General features: G+C 36.1%; 1 protein-coding gene across 4 annotated transcripts in view; it reads left to right on the top strand.

The window, feature by feature from the left end:
• Nucleotides 1-4,453: 4,453 nt before the first annotated feature.
• SCN3A (sodium voltage-gated channel alpha subunit 3) overlaps nucleotides 4,454-27,840 on the top strand; it is a 114,705-nt gene continuing 91,318 nt past the window's right edge. For 3 of the 4 annotated variants that reach the window (XM_019838194.3, XM_019838192.3, XM_011285345.4), the window contains exons 1-2: nucleotides 4,454-4,683; nucleotides 24,294-24,488. The gene's annotated coding sequence lies outside the window, so the exon portion shown is untranslated. The remainder of the gene's footprint in view (nucleotides 4,684-24,293; nucleotides 24,489-27,840) is intronic. The other variant, XM_019838191.3, reaches the window with a different exon arrangement.

Here is a 27,840-nt window from a genome sequence, read left to right as displayed (position 1 = left end):
TTCCTTCCTTCCTTCCTTCCTTCCTTCCTTCCTTCCTTCTCCCTTTCCTTTTTTTGGGAGGGAGGGCTGGAGGATATTCTCAAATGACTTTTCGAAAAAGGATATAGAGAAGCTAAAATTTTATTGGTTAGATTATGTGAAATACCTTTATTTGGTTCTCATGCAAGATTTGATATGCCATCTTGGTTGGGAACAAAACTATAAAACAGTGTTCTCTGCAACTTTTGATATCCTTCCTTGTTTCCTACTATCAGTTATTGTTATTGGTAAGTCTGATTGTGATCTTATTCTTGTTTTCTTATTTTTGATATTTTGAAATTTTATACTGCATCTCAATGTGTGTTCCTTTTGATCAAGTGAATGCTTGGTGATCCTTTTCATTTCTGGAAAATTTCCCTATAATGCATCTATTTTTTTTCTTTTTTATTGTGGGAATTGATGCTCTCTCTCTTTTTTTCCTATCATATTTTCATATCCTTGTGTTTAGCTCAACTTTCTAAAAGATGTGTTTGATATTTTTCTTTCAAACTACTGATTTTTTCTTGCTTTATCTATGGTATATACAATTTATGGAAGCTCTTTATTAACCTTTATTATCCCTCCAAGATATCCCATTCCCACTTCATAGATAATATATATTTTTATTTCTCCAGGATATGAATTATAGTATGTATATACTTATCTTAGTTTCATACATTGTCTTGATTCTTCATATTTACATTTATACTATTTTTACATTTGGACTACACCTAGGGAACTAGAAAACCTTTAAAGGGAATTCTAAATTGGGTTTGGATACTCAGAATAATTGTTAATCATTGGCAGATCTAGTGAAGCAATTAAAAATATTAGCAATGAATATATAAATCAGATGAGAGTAATATTACCATAATAACATGTGAATACTATTAAATTATATTTTTAATTTGTATTGGTGTTTATTATAGTTACACAATTCTATTACATTTGTAACAGTTCTATTAAATTTGTTATAATTCTATTAAATTTGTTATAGAGCTGCATTTTCTTTTTCTTCCTCAAAATTCCATCCTATGGTAATTCCATCTCATTGTCCCTGGAATAATTCAATAGATTATGCATGCACACACACACACACACACACACACACACACACACACACACGCATATGCCTACAAGAACCACCAGAAAACACTATCAGGAAAGTCTTGAGTATATGGATATGCTCTTTTGGGTATATGCCCAAAATTGGGCATCAGAATGAACATGCTTTTAAGTATTATAACTAGTAGAGAAATTAGTATAGGGTGCTAGGTACTAGCAGAGTTAATGAGCATTTAGTAAAGTAGTGGTGAACAAGGATAATCTGGCTGTGACTAGAGAAAAAAAGGTACAAGTTCCTAGAATAGAAATATTTCATGACAGAAAACTTATACAACGAAATAGTAAAATATCATGAGTTTCCATTAAATGTGTGAGTAGTAGTGGTCTAAATTAATAAAACTCATTTCCTTTATGCTTCTTCAGGACTTGGTACATATTGGTGTCATATGTGTAGTAATATGATATATGAAGTACTAATTGATGTAGTTTTACTTCCCTCCATATTTGTTTCATCTGTTAAATGTGTATAATATTTCCTATGGGTGAGAGTTAAGTGAATATACTCAAAGTACTTAGAACATATCTGACACATAACACTCAATAAACGTTGGTTTTTGTTTTTGTTGCTATTACTAATGAATTGCTACACAATTACCTGAAGTTCTCCCCCACCCCCTACTACTCCCCCTAAATTCTGGCCAGATATCAAAGCCATTATTTCCTAAGTGGAATTGTCATGGGAAACAGATAAAAGATCATCAAGTTCTTATATTTTAAATTTAAAAGGTTTCAGTCTTAAGTGTTATAAGTTGAATTGTGTCTCTCCATTCTCAAAAAAAAAAAAAGGTATATTGAAATCCTAATCCCCGTACCTTAGCATATACCCTTTTGGAAATGGGATTTAACAGAGATAATCAAGTCAACGTAAAATCATTAGGGTGGACTCTAATCCAAAATGACTGGTGTCCTTATAAAAAGGTGAAATTTGGACACAGAGACAAGCATGCACAGAGGAAAGATTATGGCAAGAGATGCAAGGAGAATGCCATGGAAAGATGGAAATAGAGACTGCAGTTATGCTGCCACAAGCCCAGAAATGTCTGGACTACCAGCAGCTGGAGAGATAACAAAGCATCCTTCCCCTACGGGTTTCAGAAGGAGCATGGGCCTGCTGACACCTTGTTTTAGGACTTCTAACCTCTAGAACTGTGAGACAATGAATTTCCATTGGTGTGAGCCACTCAGTGTGGTATTTTGTTACAGCAGCCCTAGACAGATAATACCTTAGGTAAAAGACATGAAGATTTGAGAGTAAAACTTGTGGATCCAGTTTACTACTGGCACAGAAGCAAAACCCTTTGGAGGCCAGAAAGGAAGTTTGTGAAGAAGCAAAGGAACCCAAATGAAGGGGGTCTCTGATGTGGCCCCTGCATAGCTTGTTCACCCAGAACTAGGTAACATATTAAAGAGATGAGAAGTTGAAATATTCTAATGTAGCAGAGATTGTGCCTCACCTGTCTGAAGCCCACAGAGCACCTCACGCCCCATGAGATGGAACACTAGAACAGAGATGGAGGTGTGGGGTGCCTCAGATGTGGAACTTATATCAACTAATTACAGCCCAGCGTGGCCCTGGAAGCCTGCTACTTGTGTTTCTGCCTTCCTTCCCCAAGGACAGGAACAAAAGTCACATGAGAGGAAGAGCTGACAAACCTAAGGTAAGTAATGTTTACTAAGAGGGGATGTTGCCATGCAAAATTGGATGGATGCATTTCTGGGACCAAAGGGGAATGTGGGCATGTTGGTAGATGTCTGTGTGGAGGGATTTTGGCGTCCAACGATCATCACCTCATTGGTGCCAAGGATTCTACACCTCACTGGATGCCCACATAGAAAAGTGGGAGGCTGGGGATCATACTCTGCTTTCTCCACACATATAAGCATTCTTAGACTTAAATCAACCCCTGTGTGAGAAGATGAAAGAGGAAAAATGTACATTGGCTTAGTATAAACTTGAAAGCATTGGGGAAAGCCTCAAGTGACTCAGTCTACCTCTAACTGACTAAATTTATTTTCTGCCATTAGGCAAAGTGGGGGCTGGAATGAAAAACTAAGTAAATATCACTCCTTGAGCACATGCCTTGAAAATATGGTACCTGCTATATTTGTCTCTCTTCATTATATGTAAGTTCCTTGATGGCAGGCACTGTATGTTTTTATCTTTGTCTTTTCAAAGCTAAGATAGCACTAACATATATTAAGGTGCTCTGTCAATATGAATATATTTTAATTAATGATAAACTTATACAATTATAGTTGTTTGCTCTAAGGTAAATATCAAAAGTCAAATAAAACGAATAGCATTATTGATTAGCAGTTGAGAAATCTCTTTTAATAAACTGTTAAAAGTCATTTTCATTTGGGGGTGCCTGGGTGGCTCAGATGGTTAAGCATCTAGCTCTCAGTTGAGGCTCGGATCATAATCTCACAGTTCCTGGGTGTGAGCCCCATGTTGGGTTCTGCGCCGACAGTGCGGAGCCTGATTGGAATTTTCTCTCTCTCTCTTTCTCTCTCTGTCCCTCCCCCACTGTTTCTCAAAACAAATAAATAAATAAATGAAGTCATTTTCATTTTGCTTATATATTGCGTGCTTCAATGTTCTTATAAACAATGTTTTCTCAAGTACTTTAAAGACATAGATATAATAATACATAACCATTGATTTGAAATATCTCATATAAGATTAATTGTTCCTCACATCATATACACACACAAAAATAATCCACAGATCTAAGTTATCTAGACCTCAATAAAGTTTAGGATACTTTTCCACATTCAGATATTAATTCTTGTAAATGTCTTACCAAGAGCAACACAAAAGTCTATCCGTAAATGTGTATTACACTGTTCTTTAAGGAGTCCGATTACTCACTTGGAAAATAATCCAGCCCGTGAGAAGAAAAAGTTTTCAGAAGACCAGCACAGACCACAAGAGAGATTTTTGCAAAACTCTACATGCAGGGTGTAAGGTAATCTAAAAATCCAAATTTTCAAACAGAAATCTGTAGGTTTTATTTTAATTGTACTAGTTTATGAGTGAATAAAGTTTGTGAATTTAGAAAATTTAGAAAAAATATTGGTGAGGTGCAAATAAATGAGTATGGGAAAGAATCTCTGTACATACTCTTATGCAGGAGAGATGTTCTGTTTTACCTGATGATAAAGAATAATGAGGATGTTTTTCCTTTTGCTCAATTTTGTGTGTCTGCCAGTAGATGGCGGTACCATGTTGAGTGCTGTCAGCCTTTTTTTTTTTTTTTTTTTTTTTTCTTCCCCCCCTCAAAGCTGTTTTCTGATATATGTTGGGTACCATAGAGTGAATCTCAGAACAGGAAGCGGAGGCATAAGCAGAGAGGATTCTGGAAAGGTCTCTTTGTTTTCTTGTCCACAGAGAAAGCAAAGAAAAAAAAACATTGTAATTAATTTGTAGACCTCTGTGGCCAAAAATCTGAACAACTGCAGAGGAAGGCACCTTATACTCTAACCATCTTGGATGCGGGGCTTTGTTATGCTGTGATCTGTGAGGCTCTGTTTTATCAGGTAAGCTGGCAAAACATTTAATTATCTGCACCATAGAATCTAGCCACCAGATCATTTCTCTTTTTTAAAATCATCTTCATGCTGCTATTTTTAACCTAATGCTGTTTTAATGTAAATTACAGCAACCAAAGTCATCATTTGATGTGTAAACTGCTTACTATTCCTTTATCTCTCAAAGGAAATAGAGCCTCTGTCTAGAAATGGTGACTTATGGTAGAGACTAGGCATTACTGATCTCGTGTTTTTGAAACATGCAGATGGTTATGATTCATTGTATTCAAAGAAAATTATTTTTTATTGCACAAAGCTAACCTAATGGTTTTTGTGGCTGTACATCATTTATTTAAATGTCCAGTGTGTTCAGTATTCTAGTGTGTCCAGTATTTCTTAAACATAAATCTATAGTGAAATTGGAACTATCGTCCTTGTGCTGTAGTCTTTTATTTAACAGCTTTGGAGGGGCCATGTGCATAGGGAGCAATAACAATATAGAGGTGTAATAATCTATTTTCAGGGAGGGAAGAAGATAATAAATACTAACCATTAAAAAGAGATTTAACCTTTTAATAATAAAATCACCCCTATATGTTCCATAATATGTTATTTCTTTTATATTTTAATATGTTCATTTTTATATTAAATATTTAATTTTTAATTTATTGACTTAAAAAAGGCTATTATATTTTCTTGATGAATTCTCTTATAAGCTTGATATATTTCTGTTTATTTTTTTCTCTATAGATTTAATAACTGGTTATTATGATTATTAAATATCAGAGAGAGCCACTTGAGCCAAAAGGAATAATTATTTAGTTTATAATATATATATTTATGTAGTTTTCTTTAAAATATTTTATAGCATAACCACAAATACTTCATTTAGTTAGCAATCACATCCTTAGAAGAAGTTATTGGCAGAAAATCTATAGTCATTAATTGAAAGAAGCGTTTTAAATATCATAAAGTTTTTTTTTTAATACAACAGGTGGTGTAATGTAGCATATGAGAACAAAGATAAAGGCATAAGTGCTTGTAGGAATTTGCATGCCAAGATTTCACCGCAACATTCCAAGTAGTGTGTGCCCTATGTGAAATAAAGACCTTTGATTTGAACCTGGGTTTCCAGTTAGTACTGGTCAAAATGGCCTAAAAATAGACATTGAGTATTTAAAAGCAATTGTAATTTCTAATGATATGGGCAAATACTGATTTCTCACTTAACACTTTACACTGAGTAACAAACAATAATACTCCCCCTAAAAACATAAAATAGTGGTTGCCTTAGAGAAAAGCCCTGAGTCTTGTGTATATCAGAAGAACTCCTACCATAGGATATGAAGAAAACTGTTTCTTGGAAAAGGGTTCCCAGAAATGGATGTTAATTGGCTTCGGTGTATTGTATATTCCATGCTTCTCTACAGGTGACTGAATATGAGTAACTTTGTTTTACGTGAACACAGGAGCTGGTCTTGATTGAACTGTTTTACATTTATGAATGGATGCTTATACTTCAGCCCTCAATACAAGCAATTTTTTTTCAGTGTAGTTGTAATAATTTCTTAGTTATTTGTCTATATATGTAGTCACCATGTGAAGAGCAAACGTACATAGAGTTCTTCACAAAATTTGCTCTTTGAAAATTTTTAAAAATAAAACCTGTTTTGATTAAACGATACATCAAATAAGTTTGGGTATCTTATTCTTTAGAAGAATCTAATAGTGACTTCATTTGTAAGGTCAAGAATAATTTATGTAATTTATGTAATTTATCATGTAGTCGAGATAAACAGGTTGAGCACTGAGCTGGAAGTCTTAGTTTTTGATTCAAGTTCTGCTACAAATAATGAGCTTTATCACCTGAGAAAAGACACCATGTATCACTGACGTGCATTTTCCTTGCCTGTAGGGTTATTAGAATCAAAAATATATGAGGACACTTTTTATTTATCTGGATTTTTGCCAATTTATTTCTCAGCTTAACTGTAATATGATACATCCTCAACTCTTACTGAGTTGTATATTACCACTAATGGTGCATTAAACCTGGAGATAGAAAAATAGAGGAATAGAGATGTTTTAAAGGTCCTTGGTCATTTCCTTCTGTGGTGGAAATGACTAGGAAGCAATATGGAGAAGTGGGGAAGAGCAAGGGCTGGCGGAGTGAATCCTAGTTCCACTGTTAAATGACAAAGTATTTAAACTTTATAAGCCTCTCTTACATCATCTATAAAATAGGAATGATGTCTATGCTGCAGGATTGTGTAAATAAATAACATCTGTTCAGTGCTTATTATATATCCTGGGACATGATTGAATGCCTACCCTTCCCTCTTCTCCTGTTCCCCATTAATAGTGATGGTGATATAATATCTTCCACCACAACAGGAAGAACTGAATGAAACCGCCAAGAAATTCTGTAGTTAAAAGTGATAATTCTCATCCTAGAAGAGTGGCCTTGCTGAAACAACAACAACGACAACAACAACAACAACAACAACAACAACAAAAGTGCTCCTTGTAATAATATTGATTAGTGCTAACATCCGGGGCATTTCCTGGGAGTTTAAAGAACTCTCATAATACCTTCTAGAAGACCATTCTTTTGTACAATGATATATTATCATGGACTCTAAAGACTTTCTTCTTTTAAACACAATAGGGCCAAGGGGCTTTATTTCACTTGCGCATTAACAGATATACTTATCAGACAAAAGACCTCTATAAAGATTCACAAAGAAAATTTAGGTTTCACCAAGAACATTTAAATACCAAATAATTTGTACTATAGCCATCAAATTACAAAGCCTAAATCCCAGAAACGACCATAGATATTGGCTTTGTGATCAACTCACAAATCTCTACTGCTTAAATCTTATTAATGATACAATAAAAGGTGGAGAGGCAAATTGTGCCTGATGAAATTGTAGGCATACTGCAAAATCCCTACTTCCCTCCAAAGGTTTTCTCTACGTGCAGTTTTGTGCTCTTGACAGCTCGTCAAGAGCAGCTACTGGGATCTTAGGGAGCTACGGCTGGGATGTGCTTTCAGCACCCCAGGCCTCCTAATCCTGCCCTTCAACCACCCCTGGGCCTCTTTAAACTGACTCAAGTAACTGCACTGTCATTTTCATCTTCATGGCAGCCAAGATGACTTAATGGGCTCATGACTGGGCAGATGTGAGAAGTTCGGGAGGCTTAAAGATACGAGGGGAAGGTTTTTCAGTTACACAGTGCTGTGCTTGGAATTTGTTGGTAGTCCATCTTCCTTGAAACTAGGTAACTCCAGCTTTTGTGATTCCTTATATTTAGGGTTGAAATTAGCTGAAAGCAGTCATAAATAAAAGAATATGAAGATAAATGCTTTCTTTTCCATTAAAGAATGAACATGTGGCTAGACAGTCAAATTTCTTTGCATGAGTGGCTGTACAGATTACTTTTTCTCATTACCATTCATGTATAGGAACATTGTGAACTCACTGAAGGTTGGGAATTAGTATTTTGTTTGTCATCTAAAAACGTATTATTCATTCTATCTTAATATTCATGGTTGATTTACAAGTTTCCAAAACTATGAAGATTAATCACCTACCTGTCCCTGAAGTATAATTTAATATTAACAGTACACTTCTGCACTTTTAGGATCTGTTTTAAATTTTGATTAATTTCAATTCTAAATTATCTTTGCTTCCACTTGAATTTTACCCCATAAGCAACTTTAATGGCAATTCACCATAGAACCTGGTATCTGAACTATTACTTCTTGAGGTAGACTCTTGTTTGAGGTGATTATAAAATTTGGGAAGGATAAAATCCAGTTGTATTGTTGCTTGTGTTGCAAGGTCATATATTTATCTTTGATTAGGAAGCTACTTTTTAGTTCAGTTTTCCCTGATGATAGTTTTCACTCTGTGGTACCTTTTAATGGGATATAACGAGTGTAGATACCTATTTCAGAGCAGACTAGTGTTAATTTTACTTGATAATATGGTAATAAAGAAAATGTGGCTCTCCTATTATGCAAAGACATGCTTTGTTCTATGAACTGCCTGACAAGTATCAACTCTTTGGGTACCTAACACTTGAATCTATATCCAGACATATAATTAGCCACAGTAGAAGAATTCTTCAAAACTTATATGAATGCTTATTGGATACCACAAGCTTTAAGGTGCCTTATTTATTGATTGATTTTTTTATACTCTACCTCTTTTCTTCATAATTTGAAGTGATAAAGGACCTTATAGAAAGAATTTTAAAGATATTTCTTCCCAAGATATATGAATAGAGAAAAACTGCAAAGTAACTTATATACAAGTTTACAATATTTTACATATATATATATATATATGTATATATATATATATATATATATATATATATATATATATATACACACACACACACACAAATACAGTGCATATGCTAGGTGGTGGTTTGTAGAAGATAATTCTCAGAGGTTGTTTCAGTTCAGAGAAATCTTTTAAAAGTCTGGAGTTATTTCTGTAATAATTGAATTAGGTTTTCATCCTTTTGGAGACTGCATATAGGGAGCCCTTCATGTGATTAAGCTCTGTGCTGGCACAAAGTGAAAGAAATGATGGTGCTTAAATTATTAAACAGTGGTTGAATATTGTTTTATTCAATGGGTGAATTCAAAGATGGGAAGTCACTCTTTAAATAACTTTGGCCATTTTCTGCCAAGAAGCTTACTTTGGGGAATTTTAATCTCTTAATATTTAGAATATACTTTATTCTTACTTGGGTTGTACAGAACACTGTGTCCTTTTCCTTTCCCAAGAGATATGACTGAAATAATTCACCAAATCCCAGTTTTTACTCCTAAGTGACATTGTGCTTCTGATCTATAATCCAAAATATTCTTGCATAGGTCTTAACAAAACACATTTTAAGGGCTTATGCCTCTATTTAAGAACCAGTCACCTGTTTGTTAGTTTCTCTGTCTCCTCGGTGTTTTTGCTTGTGGCATTCATTTTCCTCTTTGTAAATTATTTCTATTCTACCTAAACAAAGTATTGAGCATTTTCTTTTCATGGAACTTACATCATGGCTAGAAATAATCTTACAAATAAATTCTTAAGGAAACAAACCCAAACTTCTACATGGGCAAAATGGATAAGAAGAGGAGTGAAGTCAGCCAGGTTAGAAGTAAGGAACTGGACAGCCCATACCCTTTACAAAGAGGGGAAACTCCATCTTAGGGCTAGGAGACTGTTGAATCAGACGATTTCTCCAAAGAAGCTAAAAAATCCAGATTTTTTTTTTTAGAATTATCTCTTTTGTTAAACGTTGGCATCTATTTCAAATTATTTATAATACTAGATAGATTCAACAAAACATACCTACAGGCAGGATATGGCCAAAAGAGTTTGGCTGGGTTTTTTTTTCCTTTTGCCAATCCAACCAGTATTTTTACCAGTGAGGGAAAATAAACCTGATGGAGAGGAAATGGCTTGACTGCATTTCGAGGCACAGCCACAATAACACATTTCTTATCTACTCTTCCAGGCCTCCACCAACTGCCTGTGATTTTCCTACTACATTCATTTCAAATCCTTGAATGTTCTATACATCACCTCCATATATCTGTTTTTCCTACTGATATTTATATCACCAAATTTTAATCATCATAGATCCTTCTTACCCCCTTTTTTGTGGCTATTAGTGCTTTCCTTACTGTCACTATCATGTTACTGATATGATAGTTTATGCCCTGTTCTGAAACTATTAAAATTTGTCTTTACATTACAACTCAAAAATAGATCCTTTAGCTGTGAAATGGTAAAAATATTAATAGGATATTTACATGTCCTTGAGTCCCATATGGCCTCAAAGTTCTAAAATGTCATCAAATTATCTTTAATAATAGTCAATAATGATTACAGCTCAAGTAAATCCATTCTTATAGTATTTTTCAACAATCGTGTTGGGGTCCACTATCAATCTTTATATATGTATACCAAAATTTAAAGTGTATTATTACATCAGCATTGGAAGAACAGACAAAAGTATAATTTACAATCATATCGCATTCTCTTTCATGGACATAAAAATCTGGTAGTATTAGATAAGAATACACCTCAGATACATGCACTTGGAATGGGAACTTCTTGTCCAGTAAATGGGAAATCAGGGGGACAAAAGCGCAAAATGAGAAATGAAAAAAAAATTAGATTTTTAAAAACTCACTAATAAAAATGACAGAGGAAAAGAACACTTGAAGGGAAATAGATACGTAAACATCCTGAGAGAAAACAGAGGTACAACATGATAAGCTTTAGTTGCACACTGGAATCACCTGGGAAGCTTAAAAAAGAGCAATGCCAGCTCCACTTTAGATCAATTCAATTAGACTCTCTGGGGCTGAGTCTGGGTATCAGTGTTTATTTAAAAGCTCTGCAAGTATAGTTCAAATATGTGGCCAGCCTTGAAACCAGCTGACTGAAGGAAGGCAGAGAAAAATAAGAGAAGCTAATGAAAGGTTGGCTAGCGAAGTAAAAGCTGAGAAATGACTTTCAAAATTCTAGTAAGTGGATGTGTGTTTAGTAAAGAGACACACAAATGCTTAGGAAAATAACAACAACGAAAAAAATATATTCCTGTCCATTTCTTCCTTGGTTAAAAAGGCTGGTATTTATTCCATATGTTTAAGCAGTTTTATATTTCAAATTGTTAATTTCCTACCCTTCCCTCTATCTGAAAGTTGACCCAGCTGCTGGCTATGGTATATTGTGCAAACTAACAATACAAACAATTGTGCACACTCAGAAATAAGCATCCACGAGCTGCAATTTGTACAACCAGAGATTTCGCTCTCTTTTTATTCTGTACCTCGCAAATTGCTCCTTTGAAAATTAAGCCCTCAATAATCGAATAAGAGTTTCTGTTGAAAGATACTCTTTGAATGTCCAGGTCATCCAACTGGAAACAAAACATTGATTTCTAATTTCTGAAACTGCAATTGTGGTAGATTCAGAGGGAAGGCAGACCTGTAAACCAACAAATTTCTTAAGGCCAAATGCATTTACAAGTGTATTTTCAGAAAGTGATATTTATGAGAAAGAAATGAATTAATCTAATAGCTAAGCGGAATTAATAATGAATTGCATTTCTTAAAAGGAATTCCATTACCAAGATGAGTCAGCTTTTTCAACTCTTTAAGGAGACATTTACTGGGTTAACACCCCAGTTGCTTTTTATGTCGTTTTCCAGCAGTCCTTTCCACAGCTGGGAGGAGACTGCGGTAGCCATTAATAAAACAATCTTCTATGTGCTTCAGGACAAATTATATCCTCAAGTCTTTCCTCTAGATAAGTATCACTTAATATTACTACTTAAGTATGTTTTCTTCACAACTCCTACCATTCTGTCAATCTGGTCAGTAAAATTACCACCCGATAGGAAAGATCTGTTAAATCTCAGGTTGAGAATATCCGTATTTTGAAGCAGGGGGCTGGTGCTTCCATGGCAAACAGAAGAAATACAAGATTTTGTTTGAGGCTCGATTTATGACGGATGTATGTAAAACCATGCTTGGGTCCTTAAACTTGGATTGGATCATTTAAAAATAATCAACATCCTACCTTTACACACAAAATACTTGGGGTTAGCCAACCATGAAAATGTAAAAAAATAAACCAGTGAAGTGTTGATAGGAATTAAAGCCTGAACCAGAGAAGAAATATTTTGCAAAGAAGGGTCACCTTAAATTATTCAGTGAGTATAGAGAGTGAAAAATTTATTGTTGATATAAACATTCTCTCTACCAACATGGTGACAAGTGTGATAACTAACCTGATTCCTTGGGGAAAACCATTCCAAGTTGTCATTCAAAAGCAATTAGATCAATTGAAAAGGGAAAGGGTAATGCTCAGGAATAAATAAAAAGTGGCACAGCACATCAAATCACGATGCAGATCTCTATGCAAATTAACACAAAAGAGTTAAGCTACACCACCAAAGCCACAAAAGTGAGCTCTTTCTTATACTTTTGTTGGACATGTTGTTTGCCAGGTGTCCTAAAATTATTCTGAGTCATTGTAAGGCACATCTCTTTTAAACATCCATTAGGTGCACAATAGTGGTGCCACGTCTCCAGCACCCCTCTCTGAGACTAATTTAATCATAAAATAATACACACTTTTTCAACAGTCCATATCCCTCAAGAAAGCTAAATTTAGAGACTTTTATGTGTGAGAAAATATTTTCTACTTATTCTCTTAAATTCTTCCGGAATAAGAGGTTTCGGGACTAAATATTTAAAGCTGAAAAAGGCACACTTGATGTGGTAACTCTTCGCATTTTTCCAATCAAAATTTTTTGTTAGCCTGAAAGAATAAAGTCTATTAATTTTTTAAAGGGGGGGGTCACTTGAAGAAGGAGTGCATTCAATGCTCAATATTGCCGAAGCAATTTTATCAGAATCCTCAATTACCCAAATCCTTGAGGAGACATTTCGGATGGCACGCTTGAAACATTGCAGGAATGCCACAGATTCCAGTTCTTTCTAGCATCTTTCTAGCATCTTTTCCCTTTAGCTTTTACATTTCTCCTCACGATCGCCGCCCTCTGTTAGCCAGGGGCTCACTTGCTAGATCGGCCATCCTGGGTAGAGCCAGGATAGACAGGCGACACCAATCTTGGCTCTCGTGAGCAAGCTGGTTGCTGCAAATCCTTTCCTGAAATGAAGTCGTGCATCACATGTAATTTTTTCTTACCTGAGGCATTCTGGTTGTCTTTAGCCTCGAAGGAATTGAGCATTGAGCAGCATCCTTCCTGCCTTTACATGCAGAGACCTTCTACTGTGTGTTCCTGCTATAGTGAGTGGCATCACTGACACCTAAATCAGGGCGGTGCATCCAGGCCCTTGCTCTAATTTTTGGTGCCAATGATGTGCTTAGTGGCTGGAAAGGTGAAAAAAACAAACACTGACTTTTTGGGTCCTGAATTCAGATCCTAGGAGAAATATTTTCAGCTTTTCTGGCTTTAAAAGACCCTATTTTTGTGGCAGGGATGGTGGTAGTGAGGCTGGGGGTGGGGGGAACTTAGCCAAGTGACTTGTCATATTTCACTGAAAATTAGACATAGTTTTGTGAGTTTTTTTTAAACCTGCTATTTGTGTAGAATTCCCCAGATGAGAAGACTTTTCATATTACCATTTCATGAAGAAATCATGTATACAGGATTGAATATGTAGAGTTAGAAAGGATTTGAGGGATCGTTCTTTTCAGCAACCAACCTTCCAGCTGTGCTCTAGTCAAGGCATTCATAGTATTTATTCATCAAAAAAACATTGTTTAAATCTGAGCAAGTCCCAAGTTCACTAAAGTATTCTGAAGATGAAGGTGGCCTCTAGTAAGTATAGCACAGCCTAGCTCAGTTACATGGTTGGTCCAGTATGCAGTGGTCCTTGTTGCTCAGAGTAGAAGACTATTGTTGTACCCATCATTCAATTCTCCCAGAAGTTGTGGATGTTGGAGTGTGTCTGGTACAGAGTCCCAGAGTCTGGATATGGGAACTAGAGCGTTAGAGACAAAAAAGGCACTACAAATGAGCTAGTCAATTTTCCCCTTCTCCCTCTTGTTTACAGATGTGGACAATGAACACCTAAGATGTTGAGTGTTCAATATGTCACAACAACTGATGGCAAACACAAGCCTAAAATACAGGTTACCTGAATGGCAGGCTCCATTTGTCTCCTGTTTTCCTCCCTCTCTTCCTTACCTTTTCATTAAATCTTTTTTTTCTAAAAAGATAGAGCAGGGCAAACTTATCCATTATGTTACACTGTCTTCTGTGGCACTATGTCAGGGTGATCAGAGTGCATGGCATTATAATCATCTATTTGTGGGGCATGCTTAGTAGAGAAGCTCCCTCACGTGGCAGGGTCCTCACTGGTGAAGAATCACGTGACAGCTGAACCTCAGTCCCATCTAAATCAAACACCAATTCCACTAGAACTGATTGGAAGGGAGTGATTACAGCCTCTCTGTTCCAGGCTAGATAAATCTTAAACCTCTTAATTATAAACCTCAAAGGAATTCAGGTTATATTTGAGGAAGAAAGCATTGCCATCTCGAAGTAATGCAAGTTGTTGTTTTTTTGTGGTTTGTTCTTGTTTTGTTTTGTTTCTGTGCCTCTTTGCTTTCTTTAATGCTTGTCCTCTTTTAGCACAGAGGGAAGGGACCATTAATTTTCCTTCCCCCACCTTTTTAAAAACTTTGATTTTAGTTAGTTAACATACAGTGCAATATTGGCTTCAGGAGTAGAATTCAATGATTCATCACTTATATACTATACCTAGTGCTCATCACAAGTGCCCTCTTTAATATACATCACCCATCTAGCCCATCCCCAACACATCTCCCTCCATCTGTCTCAGTTTATTCTCCATCACCAAGAGCCTCTTGTGGTTTGTTTCCCTCTCTTTTCTTTTTCCCTCACTTCCTATATGTTCACCTGTTTTGTTTCTTATATTCCACATATGAGTGAAATCATATGGTATTTGTCTTTCTCTGATTGATTTATTTCACTTGGCATAATACATTATAGCTCTACCCACATCATTGCAAATGGCAAGATTTCATTCTTTTTGATGGTTGAGTAATATTCCATTATATATACACCATATCTTCTTTATCCATCATCAGTTGATAGACCTTTGGGCTCTCTCTGTAGCTTGGCTATTATTGATAATGCTGCTGTAAACATTAGGGTGCATGCACCCCTTTTGAATCTGTATTTTTGTATCCTTTGGGTAAAAACCTAATAGTGCAATTGCTAGATCATAGGATAGTTCTATTTTTAATTTCTTGAGGAACCTACAGAAACAGTAGTTCTCCAGGGTGGCTGCACCAGTTTGCATTCTCATAAACAGTGCAAGAGAGTTCCCCTTTCTCTGCATCCTTGCCAGCACCTGTTGTTTCTTGCGTTGTTAATTTTAGCCATTCTGACAGGTATGGGGTACAATCTCATTGCGGTTTTGGTTTGTATTTTCCTGATGATGAGTAATGTTGAGCATCTTTTCATGTGAGTGTTAGCCATCTAGATGTCTTCTTAGAAAAGTTTCTATTCATGTCTTCTGCCCATTTCTTAACTGGGTTATTTGTTTTTTGGGTGTTGAGTTTGACAATTCTTTATAGATTTTAGATAGAAACTCTTTATCAGATACATCATTTGCAAGTATCTTCTCCCATTTCACAGGTTGCTTTCTAGTTTTGTTGATTGTTTCCCTCACTGTGTAGAAGTTTTTATCTTGAAGATGTTCCAATAGTTCATTTTTGCTTTTGTTTCCCTTTCCTCCGGAAATGTATGTAGTAAGAAGTTGCTATGGCTCATGTCAAAGAAGTTGCTGCCTATGTTCTCCAGGATTTTGATGGTTTCCTGTCTCATATTCAGGTCTTTCATTCTTTTGAATTTATTTTTGTGTGTTGTGTAAGAAAGTGGTCCAGTTTCATTCTTCTGCATGTCGCCATCCAGTCTTCCCAACACTATTTTTTGAAGAGACTTTTTTCCATTGGATATTCTTTCCTGATTTGTTGATGATTAATTGACCATACAGTTGTGGCTCCATTTTTGGATTTTCTATTCTGTTCCATTAATGTATGTGTCTGTTTTTGTGCCAGTACCATACTGTCTTGATGACTACAGCTTTGTAATATAGCGTGAAATCCAGAATCATCATGCCTCCAGTTTTTTTTTTCCTTCCCAGAACTGCTTTGGCTATTCAGGATCTTTTGTGGTTCCATACAAATTTTAGGATGTAGCTCTGCAAAAAAAAGTGCTGGTGGTATTTTCATAGGGATTGCATTAAATGTGTAGATGGCTATGGGTAGTATAGACATTTTAGCAATGTTTGTTCTAATCCATGAGCATGAAATGCTTTTCCATTTTTTTGTGTCCTCTTCAGTTTCCTTCATAAGTGTTCTGTAGTTTTCAGTGTTGATCTTTTACCTCTTTAGTCAGGATTATTTCTAGGTATCTTATTGTTTTGGTGCAATTGCAAATGGGATTGATCCCTTGATTGCTTTTTCTCCTGCTTTGTTTTGTTGTATAGAAATGCAACAGACTTTTGCACATTGATTTTATATCCTGCAGCTTTGCTGAATTCATGTGTTAGTTCTAGCAATTTTTTGGTGGAATCATTTGGGTTTTCTACATGGGAGTATCATGTCATCTTCAAATAGTGAAAATTTGACTTTTTCCTTGCCTATTTGGATGCTTTTTATTTCTTTTTGTTGTCTGATTGCAGAGGCTAAGACTTCCAGTACTATGTTAAGTAGTAATGGTGAGAGTGGACATCTTTGTCTTGTTACTGGCCATAGGGGAAAGGCTCTCAGTTTTCCCCATTGAGGACGATATTAGCTGTGAGTCTTTCATATGTGGCCTTAATGATGTTGAGGTATGCTCCATCTATCCGTACTTTGTTAACGGTTTTTATCAAGAATGGATGTCGTATTTTGTCAAATGGTTTTTCTGCATCTAAGTAACACAAGTTGTACCTCAGGATCCCAGTTCTAAAGTTCCCTCAGGTTGCCAAGTGAAAAAGGCAATCAACTCTCAACACTCGGTTGTGAAAACAGTGTGCTGTCATTTTGATTACAGTCAGTAAACAGTCTGTGGTTGCCTGGAAAGAAACTGCCTAAAGCACACGGCACCAGCAGCAGTAGGAGAAATGTGGCTGAGGGCACTCACAGGGAGGGCTCTCTGTAATGGCTGAAGCAGCACTGAGGTTATAGTAGGAGTATGGATCAAGGATTATATTGCTGTTTGCTTTCTGTTTGCCATGCTGCCAATTTACCTCAAAATAGAAAGCTTTCTATAATTCTGTTGTATTCAGATTTAAATGTGGTTTCCATTCCAGAAACACATGTGCGTGCAGGCACACACCCCCACACACAGAATGTTTGCTTATGGACCAAATAAGTTTTTCACTATATTGTTGCTTGGTCCCAAATCCTGTGACTTAGGACAAAAATAACAATCTGACCAAGTAAAATAGAAAAATTATCCATCCAGAGAGAGCCCCCCACCTCACTTTTTGAGCATCTCATTATAGGGGATTGTCCCCCTTTCTAATTCCTGTGTTTGTTTAGGGGTTTGACCATTTGGAGGAGGGTGAGAGGGTAGGGTAACTGTATATATCAGAGCAGCCCTATTCAATAGAAATATAATGAGACCCCTATATGTACTTTGAAATTTTCTAGATGCTAAAAAAAGGAAAAATGAACAAGTGAAATTAATGTTATTGATGCTATGTTTTTTAAAGCCAACATACTCCAAATATCATCATTTCAAATTTTGGCACTAGCCACATTTTAAATGCTCAACTCCTACATCTGGCTTGTGGCTACCACATCGGACAGGGCATTTATAAAATTTGTTTTAGGTAATTGTATTCAATAATTATCTAATAACTGCCTGCTTACTGTGGTGGCTAGTCAGTAAAATCCCATCCTCCAGGACTTTAGCAGTAAATGTAGAAGCAATAAGGCACAACCTTAAGAAAAACAGATGATAGAATATTATAATTATTATATGAATTTTAAAGACAATATGTGTGTGCTATGGGAGTTTAGAGGAATGCAAAATCACTTCTAACTTTAGAATGTAGGTAGGATCTTAACAAGCAATGATTGGTGGTCAATGATATTTCAGGCATAAGGAATGTTTTTGATGTCCAGAGGCCAGAGACTGGAGACTTTCAGGGAATGGCAAATAGATCAGTTTGACATATATGTAGGTAAGTATGTAAGATGAAACTGCAGAAGCAGATGGCAAAATAGTTTTAGAGAGAGAGTTTGATTACTTTTTCTAAAACAAAAAACAAAAAACAAACAACCACTTGATTTGATGGCACCATTTACTAGCCATGCAATCTTGGCCAAGTTGCTTATCCTCTCTGGACCTTATAGTTCCTTTATCTGAAAAATGGGGACAATAGCCACATTTATCTCACAGGGTTATTGTAAAGATTAAGTGAGCTGATCAGTGCCTATTGCATAGCAAGTGCTTAGTTAATGTTCTATATAATCATTATTATTACGCCTCTACAATATTGATTGTAGGGAACTCTTTGACTAAAGCATTCAGTCTTCATTTTGCTCTGTTTAAAGACAGTCTAGTAAACTTAGCTTATTTATACAATTTAAGGTATACAAGATTTCAATGTGTGTTATTTTAATCTATATTAAATAGGACTACAAAATTAGGAAATATAGTACCCATAGATAATGTGGCTTTTATTGTTTTTTTTTTTAATTTTATCATGTTAATGGCTGTATGATACAAACCCAAGTTACTTTACTTACTTAACCAATCCCCTATTAGTGGACATTTCATTTTTTTCTAGACTTTACTATTATAAAATACGCTGCCATAAATAGAATGCAAGCCTTTTTAAAGAGTACATGTAGGTTGAATTTCTTTTCAGTAAATTAAAATATAAATTATTAGATTTTGTGGGAAAACCAAAATTAAATAATCCGTTTATTCAAAAATGCCTCCTGAGCACCTACTATGTGTCATGTACTGTTCTAAGCACTTGGGATTTGTTGGTGAACAAAATAGACCTAAAAAGCAAATATTCCAGACCCTACAAGGCTTATGTTCTACACAGGAGAGAAAGAAAATGAATAATAAACATTATAAATAAGTAAATTATGTAGTATATAATAAGGTGATGGTGTTTAGACACCAATAAAGTGAGGTAATAAACTGGGGGGGAAGCACAGTAGGTGTCTTTGAGAAGGTGTACATTTGGCCAAGACCTGAGGAAGATGAGGGAGTTAGGCATTCAGCTATCTAGAGAAAGAGCATTCTTGAGAGAGGGAACAGTATATATGTGTCTGGCAGGTGCAGAGGCCAGACAGAAGCCAATCTGGCTAACAAGCAGTGAGGGAGAGGGAGAGCAGGAGGAGATAAGTTCAGCTAGGTTGCTCTAAGGCCATATCGTGAGGCCTTATAGACAATTGAAAGGAGTTTAGCCCTTTCTCTGGGTAACTTCTGAAGGCTTTTGATCAGAGGAATGACATGATTTGATTTCCATTTTTCCCAAACTGATCTGATTGCTGTTGAAAATAGGCTGGGAGCTGGGAGACAGGAAGCTATTGCAGGCTTTTATAGAATACTGCCATAAATCATTCCAAGACTCTGGGTTCAGAGGAATTATATCACAGGACATTAAATGAATGAACAAATGAGCAAATGAACAAATGAGAGCAATATTAATGGCACATATGTTTCTAACTTCAAGATAAATAAAATTGTGGTTTCTATAAGCCAGTCACGTCAAAGTATGATTCCTGGGCCAGAAGCACCAGCATCATCTGTATGCTTGTTAGAAATGCAAAATTTGGGGCCTCACTCATATCTATAGAATTAGCAACTCTAGGGAGGCAACTGGCAAGCCCTTCCAGGTGACTTTGATGCCAATATAAAGAACCACTCCTATAAAACTTAGACGGTGAAAATAGATGGACTGAAAGATTCTTTTCAGTTTTAGGATACTGGGTTTCCAAGTTCAATTTTTTACATTTATTTCATTTTAAAATTAACTATAGTCTTTGAGAATAATTATTTATTTATAAGCAGCATAGACTCATGCTTACGAATAAATAGAAAATTTATAAGTAGCATAGTCTCATGCTTATGAATAAACAGAAAAATTTGACATTAATTATATCCCACTTCTCTATAAAAATACTATGGAAAGTGGTATATTATCTTTTTTAATCCATGTGCAATAGAAAGTCGAAGAAAAGGAAAATGGAGAAAATGGGGATGATAAACCCGCCAAGACTGGGGATTAATGAAGTTCCTCTTTTAGAATGTACATTTAGCTTTGAGCCTCTTGGGCTCAACATTTTTAGAGTGAACTCAGGAATGAATTTTATACAACTCAGAGAAACAAATCCCAGATTTTAGGTTAATGTGAATCACCATGAAGCTTTCTGGTGGTCAAATATGATCCAAGAGAATCTCTGGAGCACCCAAGGGAGTAGATGTACGGTTTGCTTTCCAGACAAACTTCTTGTATTTCACTTCACTGGTGATTTGGTCATTTGGTATTGTCCCCTAGATAAGGGCCTGAAGTCTTAAAACCAAATGAGCAGCTGGTAGGGTAGGATGATTACAGACATCGGAGAGCCAACCAGCATTCCCACCCAGATGGAATGCTGCCCCTTCCCTGTGGGGAAATGCTGCCAGAGACAGGCTGGCAAAGTCTGTGAGTTCCTCAGAAAGAGGCTTTGGATCTGCTTTGGCCCTTGCACAAAGAGCTAAGTCCCCAGAGTTTTACAGCCTAATGCCTGGCAGAAATGGTTTTGATCAGGGTGGGGTCGGGAGAGGAAGGCAGGTATATCATATTATGAGTATAAAGGACAGGATGTATTGAGAGAAAAGAAAATAGCATAAATGGCCAGAAACAGTTACAAGATAAACTAATGAGGAAAAATGATGGTAAAAACAATGCACCTGGAATAAGACAAAAATTTTTAAAAAACAATGGGACTCAGTCTTAAAGAACACATAAATTGTCAGGATAAACTAAAATACCACAAAAGTGAATATAAATGATTGAGCTCACCTCTACAAAATTCAGCTGTTGATGGCACCTGGGTGGCTCAGTCGGTTGAGCGTCTGACTCTTGATTTTGGCTCAGGTCATGATCTTATAGTTGTAAGATCAAGCCTTGCATTGGACTCTGCACTGATACTGTGGAGCCTGCTTAGGATTCGCTCTCTCCCTCCCTCTCTCTCTGCCCTTTTCCTGCTCATGCTCTTTCTCTCTCTCTCAAAATAAATAAATAAACATTAAAATGTTTTAAAAATTCAATTGTTGATATTAGTATTATAACTAATAATGTTAAAATAAATATATTAAGAAAAATAAAATTGAAGCAACTTTGTCCAAGGTTCCTCAGCTGATGACACCTACCTTTTTCAGGGTAAGGCCTTAACATGCTCTTTGAGCTATCACTTCCTCATTTGTGGCATAGAGAACCTCCCCTTCATTTCCAAAATGCTGAAATTCTGTTAACGTAAGTTCAAAATTTGGGGGGATCTCCAGGTCCAATAGATACTAGGTCCAATACTAGATAATCTGAAAGTAAAGTTTCTGAACCATCCTATTTCATCACCTTCTAAATGGAATTCACTGAGTTCAACTAATTTTAGCCATCAGTAGAAGTCTTATTTGATTTAACCTTGTATGGGTCTTTTGGGCAATTAAATTTAGGACATCTGTTAAACATGTTACCTAGTGTCCCTTCTGTTATGTCCTAAGCAAAGTTTCTTTTCTCTATTTAGTTCTTGGAGAAAGTTTGCCTTTTTATACACAGCTTTTAGGAATTTTTATTTCTTCCTAAAACAAAATAAAGCCATGTAATCCAGTGTGCTTCTGCTTTTTCTTACTTATTGGGAACATTAGATCTAAATTCCAGCCTTGATTGTTTAAAGTATCAATCGCCTATTTCTAGTAACATCTATTCATTTCCTTCAGAGCAGCCTTCTCAAACTGTAATCTCTGCGCCACCTGCACCAAATTCATTTAGGGAGCTTGTTTAAAATGCAGATTCCTGGGCTATGCCCCAAATCAACTTTTTCAGAATTTCCAGAGATAGAACCCAGAAATCTGTGTCTTTTACAAGTAGCCAAATGATTCTTATGCTTGCTTTAGTTCAGAGCTACTTTAAGGAATCCCCATTCTCTAAAGAATTCAATTACACCAGTTTTATATTTTAGTTAATCTGTAAGCCATGGTCTGCTTTTAAAGATGACTGAGACAGAACTCTTATTAAGGCACAATGTAACTTGAAGTATGAGGCCTAAATTGGAGCATGAAGCCATATACCGAAATCACTATGACTGGGGATTTGGGATTATTTGTATAGTTGGGATTGGCATGTTTATTTGGGATTGGCAAATCTTTCCCATTTGGAGCCCAGGCCATAGAATATATTTTCTCTGATCCACGAAGCAGTGATTTTTTTTACAACAATAGGAAGAGGAGAGAGAAACCAAGCAAATCAGAACCTTTTGGGATGCTTTCTCAAACTACTCTCTTGCTCCTCCTTAAGTCCTTAGTTTCTCTTGGATATTCACCCTCTGTACCTAATCCCCCTCCATGTTCCCAAAGTAAAGCTGACAAATATTTTAGAAATATACCTAAATTGACATTTTGGTTTTTTAACATATGCTCATTTTATGTCAGGATGTAGATAGATTAAGCTATTTAAACACAGTTACTTATGTCCTGGGGAAGGGAAGTAGTGTTTATTAGGCTTGTGGCTGTAAAGTAGAGGAAACATTTACTGAAGGGCTATACATTTATTTTACAAATTAATCTTTCAAGCTCTGGTGCATGGTGTATCTGATGGGTATTGTTAGTAGCATAATAACAATAAAACTACTATTATAATTATTGCTACTTCTAATACCACTAAAACTTTCAGATTTTATGGAAAACCTACTTTATGCCCGCTATTGTATGAGTGACTTATAGGTGTGTGTGTGTGTGTGTGTGTGTGTGTGTGTGTGTGTGTATGAAATAATATATCTCATTTAGTTCTAACAACAGCCCTGTTTCACTAGGCACTGTAAACCTCATTATCTCATGGGAAACTAAAAACTGAATGGGTTAGGTAGCATGTTCAACATTACATAGTTAGCAAGATCCGTGTTACCACCAAATGAAAGGTAAGTGAGATCATACAGGTCTGAAAGGAAGATCATACAGGTACCTGCATACTTTGCTAAAGTGACTAAGTCACTGAAGGCCACAGACAAATTTTAACAAGGGTGTAGGATATATGTTATATTTTAAAAGTCTATGTATAAAGTTAAAAAGTGAGATTTAATGGTTTTGTTTGTTTATTTGTCATAGTAAATTATAAAAGGAGATCTATTGGTGAGAATCCATTACCAGTTTGGCTTATGAGAGAATTGATGTAAACATTGTTTCAAACATCAATTGCTGATTTAAAAGTTACATATAATGCCCTTTGAAATAATTAATTGGTTTAACTGGGCTAAGTTATTGCTAAAGGTTATGGCTGATGGAACATGACACCAGATTGTTATTCTTAGGTTAATATTATGCCTTGGTTTAACATGCTAGTTTTTCATCTCTTCTTGTCTAAAATTTACCTTAGAAGCCACTGAATAAGGTTTATTGGTCTTATCTTAGCCACTCAAATGGGGTTTTAGGTGGAGAGGAAAAGGAGCTAAAAAGGAACTAGAATGATGACCCATAACACCAATGCAGATCACACGTTCCACTGGTCTACTTCTTTGGTCTTTCTGGTATTTGAAGAAAAGAAACAAAGAGGAAGAAAAGAGGGAGAGGAGGGAAGGAAGTAGGAGGTGAAGAACAGAAAGATGCTCTGGGGCTCTGGCATGCCTTCAGAAAGAGTAATTAAATCAAGGCTGCCAAAGAAAGAAGGGCCCCACCCCCACCCCAGGATCCTGGCAGTGGTTCCCGGCCCCATCTTTCCTTGAGCACACCAGGGCACCCAGACCCAGACCCACACCACCCATTTCACTCCAAATACCAAAGATGCTGGACTAACTTCACCTGTTTCCCTTTCTACACAGATTATGGAGCAAGAAAGCTGACACCAAGCCACATCAGTGTTCATCAGGGATGAGATATCTGTCAAGGATTTGTGGCAGAGTCGCTTACAGGAATAAAAACACAGAATTTCTTCTAGGGATAGTATAAGAACAAATGAGATAATTTCCAGAAGTGGCCTGAAGCTTTTCCAGAGAAAGGTGCTGTAACTATCTAAGGTACCTAAACTACCAGTGGTATAAATTTGTGTTTGTGGAAGGTAAACGAAAATCTCTATTAGCTAACAAGGGAGCTGCATGAGGGGTGGGGGGGAAAGAAGAAGGCAAAAGACTGATTATCTCCTTCCTTGCTAATATGTGTCTCCAAAGAGGCAAACACTTAGAGATGTGGCAGAGATGACCTCAGGGAGTGAAATGATGCCAAAGGCTATTGATGTAAGAAAGAGAGACTAACCCAGCTTTTTAGTTATTTTTCTTTTAAAAGAAACATCCATCCTGTGTGTTTAGTAAATTACCCAGGATTGTATTTACTTGAATTTTATTATATTTATTTGGTAATCGTATCCATAGCTTAACTGTTTGCATGGGGTAAAGGACATCCAAATAAATATATGGTTAGTATTTGGTTGAAAGCTGGCTTCTGAACTGGCCAAGTTTTTGAACCGACCAAGGAATATTTACTTGTTTGGCGTATCTGCTGCAACTAGCTAGAAAAACTGTCTAAAACCATCTTAGTCAAGAAGGATGTTTATTGAATATAACAGGCAGTGCAGAGGTTGTTTGGGTCCAAGAGCTGAGCGATCCATCAAGAGCCCAGGGGGAGATCTGTCTCTGTGATCTGCCACCCTCAGTGTTCCAGCTTTGCCCTCAGAATGACATCCCTTCTGGTTTTAAGTTGACTGAAGTAGTGCCACGTATCATACCCTGATGCAATAAGGTCCAGGGGACAGAGAATTCTGTCTCTTCCATGGTCTCCTTCTTAGGAGTGAACAAACCTTTTATAGACACTCCTTTGGCAGGCTTCCCCTCACCTATTCCTGAGGCCTATTCCTGAACCATTGATTGGCAAGGGGCTTAGAGACGGTGTGTGGAGTGGAATGGATGCTGGGGAGTTGAACACACAGTTTTCTCCAGTTTGCAAACATATAGTACAAAAATTCAGGAGCTAATAAAGCCAACAATTTGTCTATTACAATGTTATTAATTGTTACTAGTTAGCAGTTGTCTCTCTGTGCTTATAGTTGTCTGATAAAGACAAAGTCACTGGGAACATCAACTCCTAGAAACTATTCCAGGATAAAAATTGTTCTGATGACAGAGACGAGCTCACACTTTCATACTCAGCTATTTTTTTCAGAGGTATGCCATTGAGTCCAGGTAAAGACAGAAATAGATCCTCTTATTAAAACAGTTAGCAAATCAATAAATAGCATTTATGTGTGGACAATCATGAGTTTAGCTAACAGGAAGGGAACAGTGGTAGAAAAAGTCTAGATTTCATCTATATTGGCCATATAATAGTGATATCCTTGCTGTAGAGTTACTTTCTCAATAGGTTTAATTCAGACAAGAGTACTGCATCATTCCTTGACATCACAATGAGAGCAAGAGGTAATGATATATAAGAAGCTAGCCTAGGCCTTTAATTTATCTTCAAACAACTCTAAGGTGCTTAAAATATGTCAGTACGTATCCATTAGATGTGAGTTTTATGCTTGTTATTAATTCATTCCTGTTTATCTTCTACATTAAAAACAAAGGTGAGGACTATATTGCTCTATTTCTTAGATTGCACCACTCCATTCCTAACATGGGGCTATATACGTAGTAACCTCCCAGTAAGGTAGCAGACTTATCCTAATTCAATTTCAGAACACGTGGACTAAAAATCCCATATGGGGCCCAGGCTATTTCCTGAACTATATTGATTCAAAACCTGTCTTCTTGACTCACCACTTTTACAGTTTGGGCAGATTATCCAACCTACTTGCACCTAGGTTTTTTGATCTCTAAAATGGGAATAACAAGGTTAAATAAAATTAAACGATTGAACCTCATAAGATTAAGTGAGTTAACGTATATAAATTATAGGACAGAGTACCTGAGACATAGTAACAGTTCAACAGAGTTTTGTCTCTTATTGTTTAATTCTCAAAGCCACCTAGTTAGGTAAGCATACCAACCAGATGTTATTTCAAAGATCTTCTGAAATACAGAAAATAACATTTAATTCTGCCTTGGAGAATGCCCAGTGGTTATTATTATAATGTGCCAAATGCTCTGTATATGCCTTTAAAAAATCATTATTCTCTTTGTCACATACGTGGCTTGAAAATACAGTAAATACCAGATAATCACTATCCCAAACTGAAAAGCCCTTTAGAAAATGTTAATAACTTTATTCAAAGGAAGGGTAGTCAGCTCCATTTTGTCTTTTAGATTATGCCCTTCTATAATAGTTTCTCACTGATAACAAGAAAACACAGCATCTTTTCCTCAGCAGTGGACACAATCTTTCCCCAACAATTTGCTGTCTCATCATCAAGGACATAAAAATACACTGTGGATTTTTTCCCCTCTAATCTTTCAACTTGTATGATACAGCTTTCCATCCTTGAAGATGGCAAATTTACAGCCTCTGACATAATTTTGTCTCCATGGGAACAGACCAGAACTAATTGATTTTGGTCTGTAACATAATCATAAAAATCCCTACAAAGGGAAAGAGAAACTATTGATATTAACAGGTTATAGACCAATGCAATTTTCCAACTGCTATTCTGGAAATTAGTCAAGGTAAGAACTCCCAGGCTATATGAGTAATGGAGAAAAAATACTTTTGTCTTTGCCTCAGTAATGCCACAGCATATCCCAACTGTTTACTATGCCCTTTTCCTCAGATTCTGATTCATTAACAAATAGTAGCTTTGTATTCATATTTTTTGGTTTCTCAGAGTTTCAGAAGCTTATGTTAGTATCACAGCATACAGATATGTGAGCCTGGAAAACTGAATCGAACTACATAAATGTATTTTTATGCAGTTATTTACATATAGCTTAGATCTTTAAAATCAAATCACACAATAGTAAGATTCAAGATAAAAATGTCAACTGTAATAGGAAAAGTCAGTCAAGAATAGAGTGTGTGGAAAATGTTTTGCCTCAGAACAACAATTTGTGTTGTCAGTAGACGTTTCAGTGAAGGTTACTTAGCTTCTCTGTGCCTGTTGTTCATTCATTTTAAATGAACTAGTTGACTAATTGTCAAATCCAATATACGCCTTTTAATTAGCATCTTCAAAATTCCTCTTTTGGCATCTATGTAACTGTTCTGACTTCACTGTCTAATTTTCCTTTCCTTAAAAACTGGTAGTCACAAGAGTCCTACCTTTGATCTTCTGATTTTTTCCTAGACAGTGTAATGCATATTCTTATCTTCAGTTTCAACCAGTGATTCCTTAATCAACATTTTCTCAGCCCAGACGGCTTTCCTGATTCTCAGACCCATATTTTAATTACATACCCAGCTGTCTAACAGGCATATCAACCTAAATAAATCCCAAACAGAATT

This window comes from Felis catus, chromosome C1 (genome assembly GCF_018350175.1).
Source record: "Felis catus isolate Fca126 chromosome C1, F.catus_Fca126_mat1.0, whole genome shotgun sequence".
NCBI classification, from domain to species: Eukaryota; Metazoa; Chordata; class Mammalia; order Carnivora; family Felidae; genus Felis; species Felis catus.
This window is presented reverse-complemented; position numbering and strand designations above follow the sequence as displayed.